Source organism: Cannabis sativa, chromosome 3 (genome assembly GCF_029168945.1).
Source record: "Cannabis sativa cultivar Pink pepper isolate KNU-18-1 chromosome 3, ASM2916894v1, whole genome shotgun sequence".
In the NCBI taxonomy this organism is placed as follows: Eukaryota; Viridiplantae; Streptophyta; class Magnoliopsida; order Rosales; family Cannabaceae; genus Cannabis; species Cannabis sativa.
This window is the reverse complement of record NC_083603.1, coordinates 38,528,574-38,542,812: the sequence shown is the minus strand read 5'-3', so window position 1 is coordinate 38,542,812 and position 14,239 is coordinate 38,528,574. Positions and strand designations below refer to the sequence as shown.

General features: G+C 31.0%; 1 non-coding gene across 1 annotated transcript; it reads left to right on the top strand.

The window, feature by feature from the left end:
- Positions 1–1,376: 1,376 nt before the first annotated feature.
- LOC115703377 (small nucleolar RNA R71) lies at positions 1,377–1,483 on the top strand. Its single transcript, XR_004009146.2, has one exon. It is a non-coding gene; the product is annotated as a small nucleolar RNA R71 (small nucleolar RNA).
- The last annotated feature ends 12,756 nt before the right edge of the window (positions 1,484–14,239 follow it).

The following is a 14,239-nucleotide window of genomic DNA, read 5'->3' as shown; positions in this document are numbered from 1 at the left end:
GAAGTGTCATAGATGTTGGTTTCAGTTCCCCTAGACCAAGTTGCTTATAAACAGAATAAGGCAATAAATTCACACTAGCTCCTAAATCAAGTAAAGCTTTGTTAATCACATGATCACCAATAATACAAGGAATGGTGGGACACCCCGGATCTTTGTGTTTAACAAGACTTTTATATTGAATTATGGAGCTGACTTGTTCCGTTAAAAATGCCTTTTTCGGAACATTTGTGTTTCTTTTTGCAGTACACAAATCTTTCAAGAATTTAGAGTAGGCAGGTATTTGCTTAATGGCATCTAAGAAAGGGATATTTATACTTACTTGTTTGAATACCTCTAAGATGTCACCATACTGACTACCTCTTTTGATCGGGAGCAATCTTTGTGGGAATGGAGCTTTTGGAATGAACGGTAAGGTTTGACTCGATTCTTCAACCGAGTCTTTGGAATGTGAACTTTCAGGCTGACTCTTTTCATTTTCTTTCAATGAGTCTTTGTTTATTTCAGCATCAGTTTGAGGTATGTAATCAGGTTTTTCAATTATTTTTCCAGACCTAAGGATAGAAATTGATTTAGCTTCTTCAGTAGGTCTAGATGTACTTACCTCGTACTGACTCTTTGGATTTGGAATGGGTTGACTGGGAAGTTTTCCCTTTTCCCTTTCAGCTACAGCAGTAGCAAGCTGACCCATTTGTGTTTCAAGCTTTAATAGGGATTGAGAATTTGTGTGTAAAGCTTGTTGGGTAGTTTGCATAAACTGTTGTAGTGTATCCTCTAAAGATGGTTTTCTTTGTTGTTGAGGATATGGCATATTAGGTTGGGCTTGACTCTGATTGGGCGTGTTGTACTGGTGCCCTTGATTCATTGGAGGCTGGTTCTGTCTCCATGAAAAATTTGGATGATTTCTCCAATTTGGATTGTAGGATTGAGAAAATGGGCTATCAGATGATTTCCCATAAGTTTGAAGAGCGTTCACTTCTTCAGAAAATGCCTCTTGGTATATAGGCAATGATGGACATGACTGGGCACTATGACTTGTACTATAGCATAAGGAACAAATTTCATTCCTATGTATAGGAGTATTCATGGATTGACTTAATGACATAGCTTCAACTCTCCTAGTTAGATTTGCTAATGATGTTTTAATATCTACGTCATCTTTGACATCGTAAATTCCACCTCTCTTAGGTGTGTTGGAAGCTTTCGATCTAGGATCTTGGCAATTCCACTGTTGAGAATTTACAGAAAGATTCTCAAGAGACTCCCAAGCCTCATCCCCTCTAAATTGCAAAAATTTTCCAGTGTGCATTGATTGTACCATTTGTCGGTTTGAGGGAGATAGTCCATGATAAAAGTATTTTACCAATCTCCATTTTTCAAAACCATGGTGTGGACATTTTAGCAATAAATCTTTAAATCTTTCCCAACATTCATAAAATTCTTCGTGATCTTTCTGATAAAATTCGGAGATTTCTCTCCTAATATTATCCGTTTTAGACATGGGAAAAAATTTGGACAAAAATTTATTAACTAATTCATCCCAAGTAGAAATAGACCGGGCTGGGAGTGAATTTAACCAGGCTTTAGACTTATCTTTTAATGAGAATGGAAAAAGTCTAAGCGTAACAGATTCATCAGAAAAATTTTGAAATCTAAATGTAGAGCAAATTTCTAAAAAATCTTTCACATGCATGTATGGATCCTCTTTACCTAACCCATAAAAAGATGGCAAAAGTTGAATTATGGAAGGTTTCAGCTCAAAATGTGTAGCATTTGTTTCAGGAAAAATAATGCATGATGGTGGATTAGCAGAAATGGGAGAAAAATGATCAATAAGAGTTTTTTCTTCCACATTTACTTGATTTGGTTCCATGATGTCAGAATTTTCACTTTTAATTTCAACCCACAATAATTTTCTTTTTACCAAACGATTTTTAGAATTTCGTTCCCAGCGAATCATACACCAAGTATCACAAAAATTAAAATAACATGAAGAAATTAGGAGGCGGTGCCTACCATATAATTGCGTAAATAAAGACTGAATTTAAAATATAGCGGGAAATAAATAATATGTATATATTTGACAGAAATATAAATATTAATATTAATTATAATTTATAATATATACTTTATTATATATAATTATAATAATAATATACTTTTCTTAATAGTTAAGTAATGTATATAATAATAAATAATATATAATAATATATTAATATTATATAATAATAATATATAATAAATTATATATATATATCAGTTTACGTTTTACGTAAACTGATAATAATAATAATAATAATAATAATAATAATAATAATAATAATAATAATAATAATAACTTTATATATATATATTTTACTTCGTTATTAAGAAACGTAATATATAATATATATAATATAATAACTAGTAGAAGAATTATACCAACCTGAATTAAAGTAGTTTTTTTTTTCTTGCAGTTCCCCGGCAACGGCGCCAAAAACTTGTTGTATACCAAAATGGTACGTTTTACATTTATCAACTCGCAAGCGCACGAATCTTTATTGTAGTATGGAGATTGTGAAGAACGAGGTCGAACCCATGGGAATTGCGTGAAATCGAAGAAAATACTTATTTAATCTAAGCTAATAAAACTCTAACCTAGTTCCGAAAATGGTGAGGTTTTTGGTAACAAAATAAAATAAAGTGTTTAAATGATAAAAATGACAGTAACAGATATTTTCAGAAATATTTTAGGATATTATTAAGGGTTCAGAATCCACTTAATGTATATAAAAATATTTATGTTTATATTGATTCTCATAATTTAATCAGTAATCAAACCAATTATTTTCTAATAAAAAATAGATTTTCCTTCGCTTTAAAATTATAACTTCTAAGCATTAAATGTGAAACAATTTAATGTAAATACAAAAAATCAAAGAATATTATTTTTAATAAAATGTAGAACCAAGCATAAATAATTTCTAACTATCAAAAATACTTGATATTAAAGATGAAAGAAATTATTTTAAGAAGCGAAAATCATAAGCATATATTGTATTGAGAATCAAAATAAAAATAAATACTTAATTAAATACACTAGGTTTCATCGTCCTCCTTAATAATAAGGGAACTTAGAAACCCATAAGAAAATTAACTAAGAAAGCGGTAAACTAACACTGAGTGCTCTGAGCGTTTTCTCTGGATTTTTCTGTCTGAAACTGAAACTGTAACTGAATTCTAAAAACCTAAGCTTCTATTTATAGAAGGGTAAAAGGACTAATACGCAATTAAACTTATTACAAATTGCATGTGGGTAAAATTGTAAATACAAAAAGTTAAAACCGAAGTGACACGTGGCACTGTCGGATTGGCTGCCTTTGATGAGTCGGTGCCACGTGTCGAGCTTGTGTTGGCTGAAAAATAACAAATTGTGTCATGAAGTGACACTTGGCGCATGCAGAAAGGAGGAGAAAGCTTCCTTTTTGAAGCTTGGTGAACAAGGTGGGACGAGGCCCACTCTCGGCTGGGCGAGTGGACGAAACACACGGACCAGAAGGGTCCGTGCGCTTCACGCGCGCGTGGGCTTCGGAGGAGACAAGGCGGTGACGCGCCTTCTGCTGGCTTCTGCGGACGAATGGCAGACCGCCACGTGGCGGGCTGTCTGCTGGTGGAGATGAATTTGGGCCGATTCTTTGGGCTTTTTGGCTCAAATGTTGGGTTTCCAAAATGCCATTTTTTTTCTTCTTTGGGCCATATTTTCACCATTTTTATTTCTTTCTTTTCATTTTCATAAATGCTATTTTCTTCTTCAAACACAAACAAAATTAAATCCAAACAAAATATTTTCAACATAAAATATATCACAATAATTTTAATGAAAATATTTATTTAAAAATCTAATTAATTTGTATTTCTTTAAATAAAAACAATGCATTTTTTTAACTTTTTATTTCTTTTTCTCTATTATGCCATAAATACTATTATTATTTATAAACAAAGATAAAATTAATCTTAAATAAAATATTTTCAATATAATAATATATTGCATTAATTTCTTGAAAATATTATAAAGAATTAATTTTATTTTGCATTTTTACACTATAAAATATGTAATATTTTGGCATTTAACAGAAGGCTTCAGGAAAACTGCACTTTTCTTCTGACACTTCTGATTCAGAAAAACCTGAGCCTTCTCCCTCCCTATCTTGCTGACCACTCCCTCTCTCTTTCTTCCCTCTTGAATTTCGAAATTCTTAGTGTAAGAGTAGTGCCCACACACAGCAAGTGATACCTCAACCATAGTGAGGAAGATCGTGAAGAAAGACTTTCAGCAAGAAGGAGTTTCAGCATCAAAGATTCAGAGAAAAAGATCCAGGTTCAGATCTTGATAATGCTCTGCTACAGAAAGGAATCAAGGGCTAGATATCTGAACGGAAGGAGTCATATTATTCCGCTGCACCCAATGTAAGGTTTCCTAACTTTTATACGTGTTTATTTTATCGTTTTAGAAAGTTCATATTTAGGGTGTTAATCAACATACTTGTGAGTAGATCTAAGATCCTGGTAAAATAAATTACAACGCATAACACTTACTCCAAGTGTAAGTACACATCATCGCTGATTATCACATTAGTGTAAATCCAATAACACTGATGAAACAGGGACCAAGACTTTTGATTCATATGATCACAATCACATTCCACTGTGTTGACGATACTGTAATTTTGAATAAACATATGATCTGGATTTAACTGATTCTGTGTGTAAATGTAATAAAGATATTTAAACCATTAGCATGTTAAAATTCATGCAAACATCAATCACTTCAAATTTCTTATATTGATTACGAATCAGATTGTAAAGAGTTTTATTTAGGGCATAAAACCCAACAGTAGAAGCTATAGATTCCATATTTATGTTCAGCACTCCCACTCAATCATACTATCATGTTCCCAAAATATACGTATCACCCTGACCCAAAAGTAGGCTTAACTAATAAATCAAAGAACATGAATAATACTCCTGAGTTGAGCCTAAGCATATCAGGATTTAGATTCTTTTAATCTTAAGATCAACTACTGATATTGACTTGGAAAGATATGACGGTAAGTTTATAATATCTTAACTAAGTTGCAATATCCGTCCAGTCCATTGTATACTCCATACATTCGAAACTAGTATACTTTACTAATGTCCTGGAAAGAACATAACACTTACTCCAAGTGTAAGTACACATCATCGCTGATTATCACATTAGTGCAAATCCAAAACACTGATGAAACAGGGACTTAGTCTTTTGATTCATATGATCACAATCACATTCCATTGTGTTGACAATACTGTAATTGTGAATAAACATCTGATCTGGACTTAATAGATTTTGTGTGTAAATGTAATAAACATATTAAACCACTAGCATGTAAAATTCATGCAAACATAAATCACTTCAAAATTCTTATATTGATAACTAATCAGATTGTAAAGGGTTTTATTTAGGGCACAAAACCCAACAAACTCCCACTTGCACTAACATAAAACAAACTGTGCAAATAAATGAATCTGATGTCTTGATCTTTAGATCAAGTGTAGTATATTTAAATCCACCCAAACTTCTGGAAACTAGTTCATAAATACGTTTATTAAACATCCTTTACTATATGCTTTACTCATCAAGGGATACTGAAATCCTTACTGTTTTAAAGTACATCTGAATAAACAGAAGGCATATCTCTCATATTTTAAAATATGGAATTGAGATAATACAGCGTAGACTTTTCTTCAATAATATAACTTTCTGGTAATTTCGAATTTACAAAGTTATAAATCTTCTTCGGTAGAGCTTGAATTATTATAGAATAACTCCTCCACCCCCAGAGTAACCACCATCTCAAGATTCGAATGAGTTGGGGAAGATTCAAGGATAACTGATATACAGTTCCTTAATATCTAACATATAGATCACTTTCATAAATCTTTCTTGAATATCTTCTAACGTTCCTTATTTGATTACATCTCAGATAGCTCCCACTCAATAGCAGATGTCTGGTTAAATAATACTTTTAACCTCTTTATTGTTTGGAGAGTTATCTAGTTGTGACTTATTGTATTAGTCTGAAACTTTAAGTTTCTTTTAAGACTAAATCATCAACATAGCAGACCAGTATTTGAAGTGAAAAATACTTGCCAGAGATTAAGTAATCAAAATTAAGATACCATAAAATGTTATGAGGATTAAGAATTCTTGGCTCAAGTCATTCGAATAGACTGAACTAGAGTTCTTTTATCTTATTCTCATAATTTTGGTAAGTTATATCTATCCACATGAAAGGTTAGATTTGCTTTTCAGAAGTGTTCTTAAGTTCCTATCACAAGTGTCAGCCTAATGAAGATGGGTAAAGAATTTTAAAATTCTCCCACTCAATTAAGGTAGTGTGATACATTATCAAAGAACTTTATAGGTATCATTTTTACTACAACAGTTAAACTAAATTGGAACATATTATGATCCACCCCTAAAGATTGTAAAGATCATGATTCTCTAAGTGTTATAGAGATTATGTGGAGTTGAATACAATCTAGAGTTCATTAGATATAAAAGATCGTTGAGCTGCATAATTTTCTTAACTTTTCTCTAGCCCTATCAGATCAAAAGATCCTTTTATTAAACAAATTCTCAACAATTGTATTAGAATTAACAATTATTAATAAACATAGAAATAATTTCTAGTGTTTATTTAATATAACTCTATGAAGAGTTGTAAATATTATAGAATTTGCATCAATAATAAAAACACTTACACATAGAAACATATAAATATAGTGTGGTAATTGTTGTTTAAGATAAAGTAAGGGCGAAATTGTAAAGAAAGAGTTTATAGGGGCATATTTGTTAATTATGATACTTTGTATGGTTCAATTAATAAATATGATAAATGACAATATTATTTAATAATTATTTATAGTTATTAAATAGTTAGAATTGGCATTTAAATGGTTGAATTAGGAAATTGGCATTTTTGAGAAAATCAGATACAAAAGGTGTTAAAATTGCAAAATTGCAAAGCCCAAGGCCCAATCCACTAAGGCATGGCCGGCCACCTATTGTGTGTGTTTTAAATTGATTTTTTCATTATTTTAATGCCATATAATTCAAATCTAACCCTAGTGGAATGCTATAAATAGATAGTGAAGGCTTCAGAAAAATAAGACTTTTCCTCTGACTTTTTCTATTCAGAAAAACTGAGCCTTCTCTCTCCCTATCTTTAGCTGACCACTCTCTCTCTTCTTCTTCAATATTTCGAAATCCTTAGTGATTTGAGTAGTGCCCACACACAGCAAGTGATACGTCAATCATAGTGAGGAAGATCGTGAAGAAAGATCATCAGCAAAGGAGTTTCAGCATCAAAGATTCAGAGAAAGAGATCCAGGTTCAGATATTGATAATGCTCTGCTACAGAAAGGAATCAAGGGCTAGATATCTGAACGGAAAGAGTCATTATATTCTGCTGCACCCAATGTAAGGTTTCTTAAACTTTATATGTGTTTAATTTATCGTTTTAGAAAGATCTTATTTAGGATGTTAATAAACATACTTGTGAGTAGATCTAAGATCCTGGTAAAATAATTTCCAACAAACTTTCCATAGACTGAATAAGTACCTTTCCTGCAACCTTAACATTCAGTCCCTCTCTGGTAGACCTAGAGACTTCAGATAGGTTTTTACACTTCTCCAAAATCACTATTCCACCCCCAGAGTAACCACCATCTTATCAGAAATATTTACTAGCACATAGGCAAATTTCGAAATCTGATATGGTGTAGTCTAAGAGTTTTAAACACACCCTTATAGACTAACATATAGTTCCTCTTCTTAATCTTAAGATTTACTTGATTGTCTTCCAATGTTCTTCTCCTGGATTAATCTGATACCTACTCATTACTCCCACTCAACAGCAGGTGTCTGGTCTAAGGCATACAAAAGCATATCTAAGACCTCTCACTGTTGATATAAGAAATTCTTTCATGGCTTTATCTTTTCTGGAATAGTTAAGACTTTTCCTTAGATAAATAAAATCTATACCTAAGAAGTTGTGAAGCTTCTATAGATTACCATTATAAAGAAAAATGCTTCAGCATCTTACTAAAGTAAGTTGCTTGCATTAGAGTAAGTAATTACCAGGTATACCACAAGCCATAGGTTTAGATAAACTCAAACCTATAATACTAGGAACAGGAAGTTTGTTAAGTCCATAGAATAGACTTATTAACTAAAATTTCCTTTTATGTCCTTGTAATAGAAAACTTTAGGTTACTCCATGTGAATGGATTAAACCATAGTTTTATTGGCTTTCTTCTTAGTTTCTTATCTTGACAATCCATTACTTGTTTAAACTCACAATGGATTTTAATCACTAGTGTCTCCCAAGTCATAAGAAGGTGAGTTCCTAGAAACTCTCCCACTACGACAAGGCACCGTGAATTATGTCTAAGAAAACTAAATGGTATTGATCTCTTCGGTTGTGACAAGACAACAGAGGCAGTGGGATCATCATATGTTATATAAGATGATAGAACACTTTTGAAATCAAGAATTAAATATCTCCTTTATTTGCTACTTGTTTTTCAGACTTAGTCATTTTCTTAGAAAAGTAGTATTTGTTTGAATAAACACTTTCTTATCTATTGACAATGGGATGGTCCACCCCTAATCACTTAGAAAAGCTAACAAACCATGATTAACAGTTCTAGCTTTTCTTAAGATTTTGATTAGGTCATCCATGAATTTAGTAATGATTTACATTAAGTACCCAACCATTACATCATTCTGAAATTGTATTACCATAGAAGGAATTAGGCAACGACTAGTAACTAATCATCATCATGCAACTCGAAATTTCTGGGGAGGTAAGTTTGGATATAATTCAAAAATCAATTTAATGATCTTTGAACTGCATATCTACTAACTATTTCTCCACCCCTATCAGTTCGCAAGATCTTTAACCACTTACCTTAATGGTTTTAACCATTGCTAGAAATTAATGAAATTTTTCAAATATTTCAAATTTCTTGCTAAAAGGTATAATCTAGAGTTATCGTTTTAAGAATACAACGAAAAACTCATATCCACCAATGAATGTATATCCATCTGCGAATGAGATGAACTACTTTCAGTGGATATAGGCATTTTAACTCTTTGCAGAGATTGATCTTGTCAAATCCACTACGAACAAGATACAAATGCCATAGATTAAAAAAATTGTAGTGTCTATTTATGACATAGGTTTAGTTACATGAAAGAGTTCTTAGAATACTTCAAGTGGATCCTGGTCACAGAATACCTAACTCATATTCCATACAGTTTTAATCCATTAATAGAAGATGGATATTAAACACTTGGAAAGTGTAACTGTATTGCTTCCTGGAAATAGAAATATAAGAAAATTTCTGTTTGGATTCTAAAATTAAAGTCAAAGACTTAAATTTATACCAAATTTGATTAATAAAATAAAGAAAAAAAAATATATTTTGAAAATTATTTAAATTTAGTTGAAAAATTAAATTTCAACTAAAATAATTTTCTATTTAATTAAGTGTCATGAAAAAGAAATATTTAAGTATCATGATGAAAATGAACTTAGATATTTAATTTTCAAATTAATTAAGTGTATTAAATTCAAGAAATAAATAATTAAGTGTAGAGAAGGCTTAATTATTAATCTCTAGTTTAATACTAGGAAAAATATACTTAAAATAAATTGTACCAAAATTAATTATATAAATAATTAATTTCACAATGTATAATATTTTCCTATTTAATATTAGAAATAATAAGTAGTCTAGAAATAACTATCTAGAAAATATCTTATTTGACTAAGTATATTTTCCACAAAATTTGAAAAAAATATCTGATTTAGGTTGTATTAGAAAAAATCTAGAACCTAAATATTTTTCAAATTTAAATTTAATTAAATATCAAAAATTAAGTTGTAACCACTTAATTTGAAAATATTCCATTTTAAGTTAATATTCGAAAAGATATTAACTTAAAAAATATCTAAAGAATCTTAATAACCAATGCCTAAAATTCCTCAACTTAATTTTGAAATTTGAAATTCAAAAGATATTCAGATTTAAGTTGGTTAGTTGTAGATAACTAAATATCAACTTAAATAAGAATATTTAATGAAAAATTTAAATTAAGTTCCAGAAAGAATCTAGATGGTTATAATTCTATCTTTAATTAAATACAAGAAAATACATATAGTTTAGCTTAGCATAAAAAATTCTTTAAACTATAATTTTCTTAAATTAATTTCAAAATAAATGAAATTAATTATGTTGCTAATCAATTTTATTAGGTTAAACTAGTGTAATTAACCTAGTACAGTTGTTCAAATCAGGCAAATGGGCCTTCACAATTGGGGTGGTTCATGTGAGGGGGTGCTGGGTTCAGTATGTCGTACCCACTTCTATGGCTCCCAACTCTCACACAAGGCCCAAAAGAGAGGAATTTAACCTTAAGAACAATTGTTATTAATTGAATAGGCCCAAAAACTAAATGGGCCTAAATAAATTCTATCAAGAACTATGATAATTTATTTTAGTAACAACAACCTATATGTATCTATAATCAAATTAAACACATAGGCTCACACAGACACACTTTGGATGGGTCCTATCATGTTGCTAGGTCATACACAGATGAAAGAAGATTGTAAATATACCTGTTAAAAATTATTAACTTGACCAAGGGAGCCATCAGATCATTAGATCTGGCAAAAAGTAACCATGGCTATTTGCAATCAAGTAATAATAGGTTTTGAAAACTTACACATAAGCTAAAACACATACTCCTGCAACAAGGTTAGTTGGATAGTTGGATGTAGGATTTATTTAATTTTAAATTAAATATTTAATTTCGAAAATAATTAATTAAATAATAAAAAAAATTTCGAAAAAATTTAAAAAAAATTTGAAAAATTCGAAATTTTTTAAAAAATTTAAATTAAAAATTAAACCTACAATTTTTGAAAAATTAGGTTTCAACCAACCTAAATATCATTTCAAAAATTTGCTAACTACTTTTAAATTTTAAATGTTATTTTATAAATAAAAATTAAATAAAAAATTTGACAAGATAAATAAATATCTTTTTCAAATTTTAAATGTAATCTAAATAAATAAAATAACAAAATTTAAAAAATTAGCAAAAAATCTTATATCATTTAAAAATTACATGATTATAAATATCTTATTTTTAAATTTAAAATAAGATAAGATATAATCAAATTTTAAAATAAGATAGATTTTTAAGCAAGAAGATAGATACTAATTCTATTCAAATTCAAATACACTAATATCTTGAACTAAATTTAAAAAATATTAAATTAATTCAAAATGATAATTAGAATTGAATTAGGAATAGTAATAGTATAAATACAAAAATATACAAAAAATTAGAAGTTAATTCCATGAAAAAGCATGAAAAATCGAAGAAAAACGAAAAAATTGTGAACTGTACGGACAGATTTGCGATCGCAGGAAAATATCAAGACAAAATTTCCATTTTTTCAAATCTTCAAAAAATCATAACTAATTCAAATAAAATCCAAATTAAGTTCTGTAAAAGGCTAACTTGCTTAAGTTTTTCCATACTATCCAATAAAAATAATTATAGAGACAGAATCGCAATTATTTTTCACGAAAATTTACAAACATCTATCAATCATCAAATGACACTCAATACAACATGATACCATCCAAAAACATACAAACAATCGTTTTAAAGTCCAAATTTCTTGCAAGTAAATCAATTACCATGGCTCTGAGGCCAGTTGTTGGAAATTATTTTACCAGGATCTTAGATCTACTCACAAGTATGTTTATTAACATCCTAAATATGAACTTTCTAAAACGATGAAATAAACCCATATAAAGTTTAAGAAACCTTACATTGGGTGCAGCGGAATAATATGACTCCTTCCGTTCAGATATCTAGCCCTTGATTCCTTTCTGTAGCAGAGCATTATCAATATCTGAACCTGGATCTCTTTCTCTGAATCTTTGATGCTGAAACTCCTTTGCTGATGATCTTTCTTCACGATCTTCCTCACTATGATTGAGGTATTGCTTGATCTGTGTGGGCACTACTCTAATCACTAAGGATTTCGAAATATTGAAGAAGAGACAGAAGAAGTGGCAGCTAAAGATAGGGAGAGAGAGAGGCTCAGTTTTTTTGATTCAGAAGAAGTGTCAGAAGAAAAGTCTCATTTTTCTGAAGCCTGCACTATCTATTTATAGCATTCAACTAGGGTTAGATTTGAATTATATGGCATTAAAATAATGAAAAAAATCAACTTAAAATACTACAATAGGTGTCTGGCCATACACTTAGTGGATTGGGCCTTGCTTTTTGCAATTTTGTAATTTTAACACCTTTTGTATCTGATTTTCTCAAAAATGACAATTTCCTAATTCAACCATTTAAATGCCAATTCTAACTATTTAATAACTATAAATAATTATTAAATAATATTGTCATTTATCATATTTATTAATTGAACCATACAAAGTATCATAATTAACAAATATGCCCCTATAAACTCATTCTTTACAATTTCGCCCTTACTTAGTGAAAAATTCACAAATAGACATAGTCTAATTTGAGAATTATAATTGATTAATCAAAACCAATTACATGAGTCTTACAAGCAATATTATCTCAACTAGTGGGGGGACCATGGGTCTATAAAACCGAGCTTCCAATAAGTAGATCAAGAATTTAGCACTAAAATTCACTAACTTATTAATTCTTCGTTGAATCCACGCATAGAACTTAGAATTACACTCTCAGTATATAGAATGCTCTATATGTTCCTCCATATAGACACATCATTAGTTATCCATTGTTATAATCCTAATGTGATCAATGATCCTCTATATGAATGATCTACACAGTAAAGGGATTAAATTACCGTAACACCCTACTATGTATTTTATCCTTAAAACACTTGACCCCGTATAAATGATATTTCAGTTTATGTGAAATGAGATCTCCACCATTTATTTTCGTTTGGTCAAGCTCGAAGGTGATCATCCTTTGCTTACTATTCGCCAGATAGAAGCTATAGATTCCATGTTTATGCTAGCGCTCCCACTCAATTGCACTACTGTGTTCCCAAAATGTACGTATCACCCTGACCTAAAAGTAGGCTTAACTAACAAATCAAAGAACACGAATAGCCTTTCAAGATTGAGCCTAATCATAACAGGATTAAGATCATTTGATCTAGGATCAACTTGGCGATATTGACTTGAATAGATTCTACGGTAAGTTTAATTAAATCTAAGTCAAAGTTCAATATCGGTCCCTTGCGATGCATACTCCATGCATCCAACCTGAGCTTTACTTTAACCAATGTTCTGGAAAGAACATAGTATTTCTCCAAATACAAGTAAACTCTTGTTGTAGATTATCATATCAGTAAAACCCTGTGTTTGATAAATCTAGGAACCTTTATTCACATAGTCATGTTTACTTTCCAATGTGTTGACGGCACAATAAACAGGATCAAGTATGTGAAAAGGGTTTCAGATGAATTTATACATTATGTACATATAATCATGAAATAAATCATGTGAACCATGCAACATTAAATGTTATTTCTGATCTATATTAATAAGTAAATCTGATTATATTGAAATGAGTTTTATTTAGGGCATAAAACCCAACACTAGGTTCAAGTTCGGGTCTGGGTCGGGTACTAGGTCCCAGTCCTAGTTTTGTTTCCCAAGTCCCTATCCTTATTCTGGGTGTAGGTCCCGGTTACTGTGTAGGTATGGGTCCCGGTCTATGTTCGAGTTCGAGTCCTAGTCTCGGTTCAGGTTTAGGTCTCTGTCTACGTTTTTCTCTGGGTTCGGGTTTGGGTTTAGGTCTTGGTCCTGATCCTAGTCCTTGTTTGGTTCTAGTTCCATTTGCGATTCTGAGTTCGAGTTTGGGTTTGAGTTCGGGTCGGAGATCGAGTCCTGGTCTGAGTTTGGGTTTGGGTCCGGATATGAGTTTAGGTCCAGATCAGGCTCTGGGTGTGGGTTCGCGTCCTGGGTCTTGGTCTAGGTTTGGTGTGAGTCCCAAGTTCTAATCCCGATCTGAGTCTTGATTCAGTTCTTGGTCTAAGTCCTTGGTTCTGATCCTGGTCTTGGTTCGAGTTTAGGTCCATGTCCAGGTCTAGCTTTGTGTCAGATTCTAGGCGTGGGTTTGACT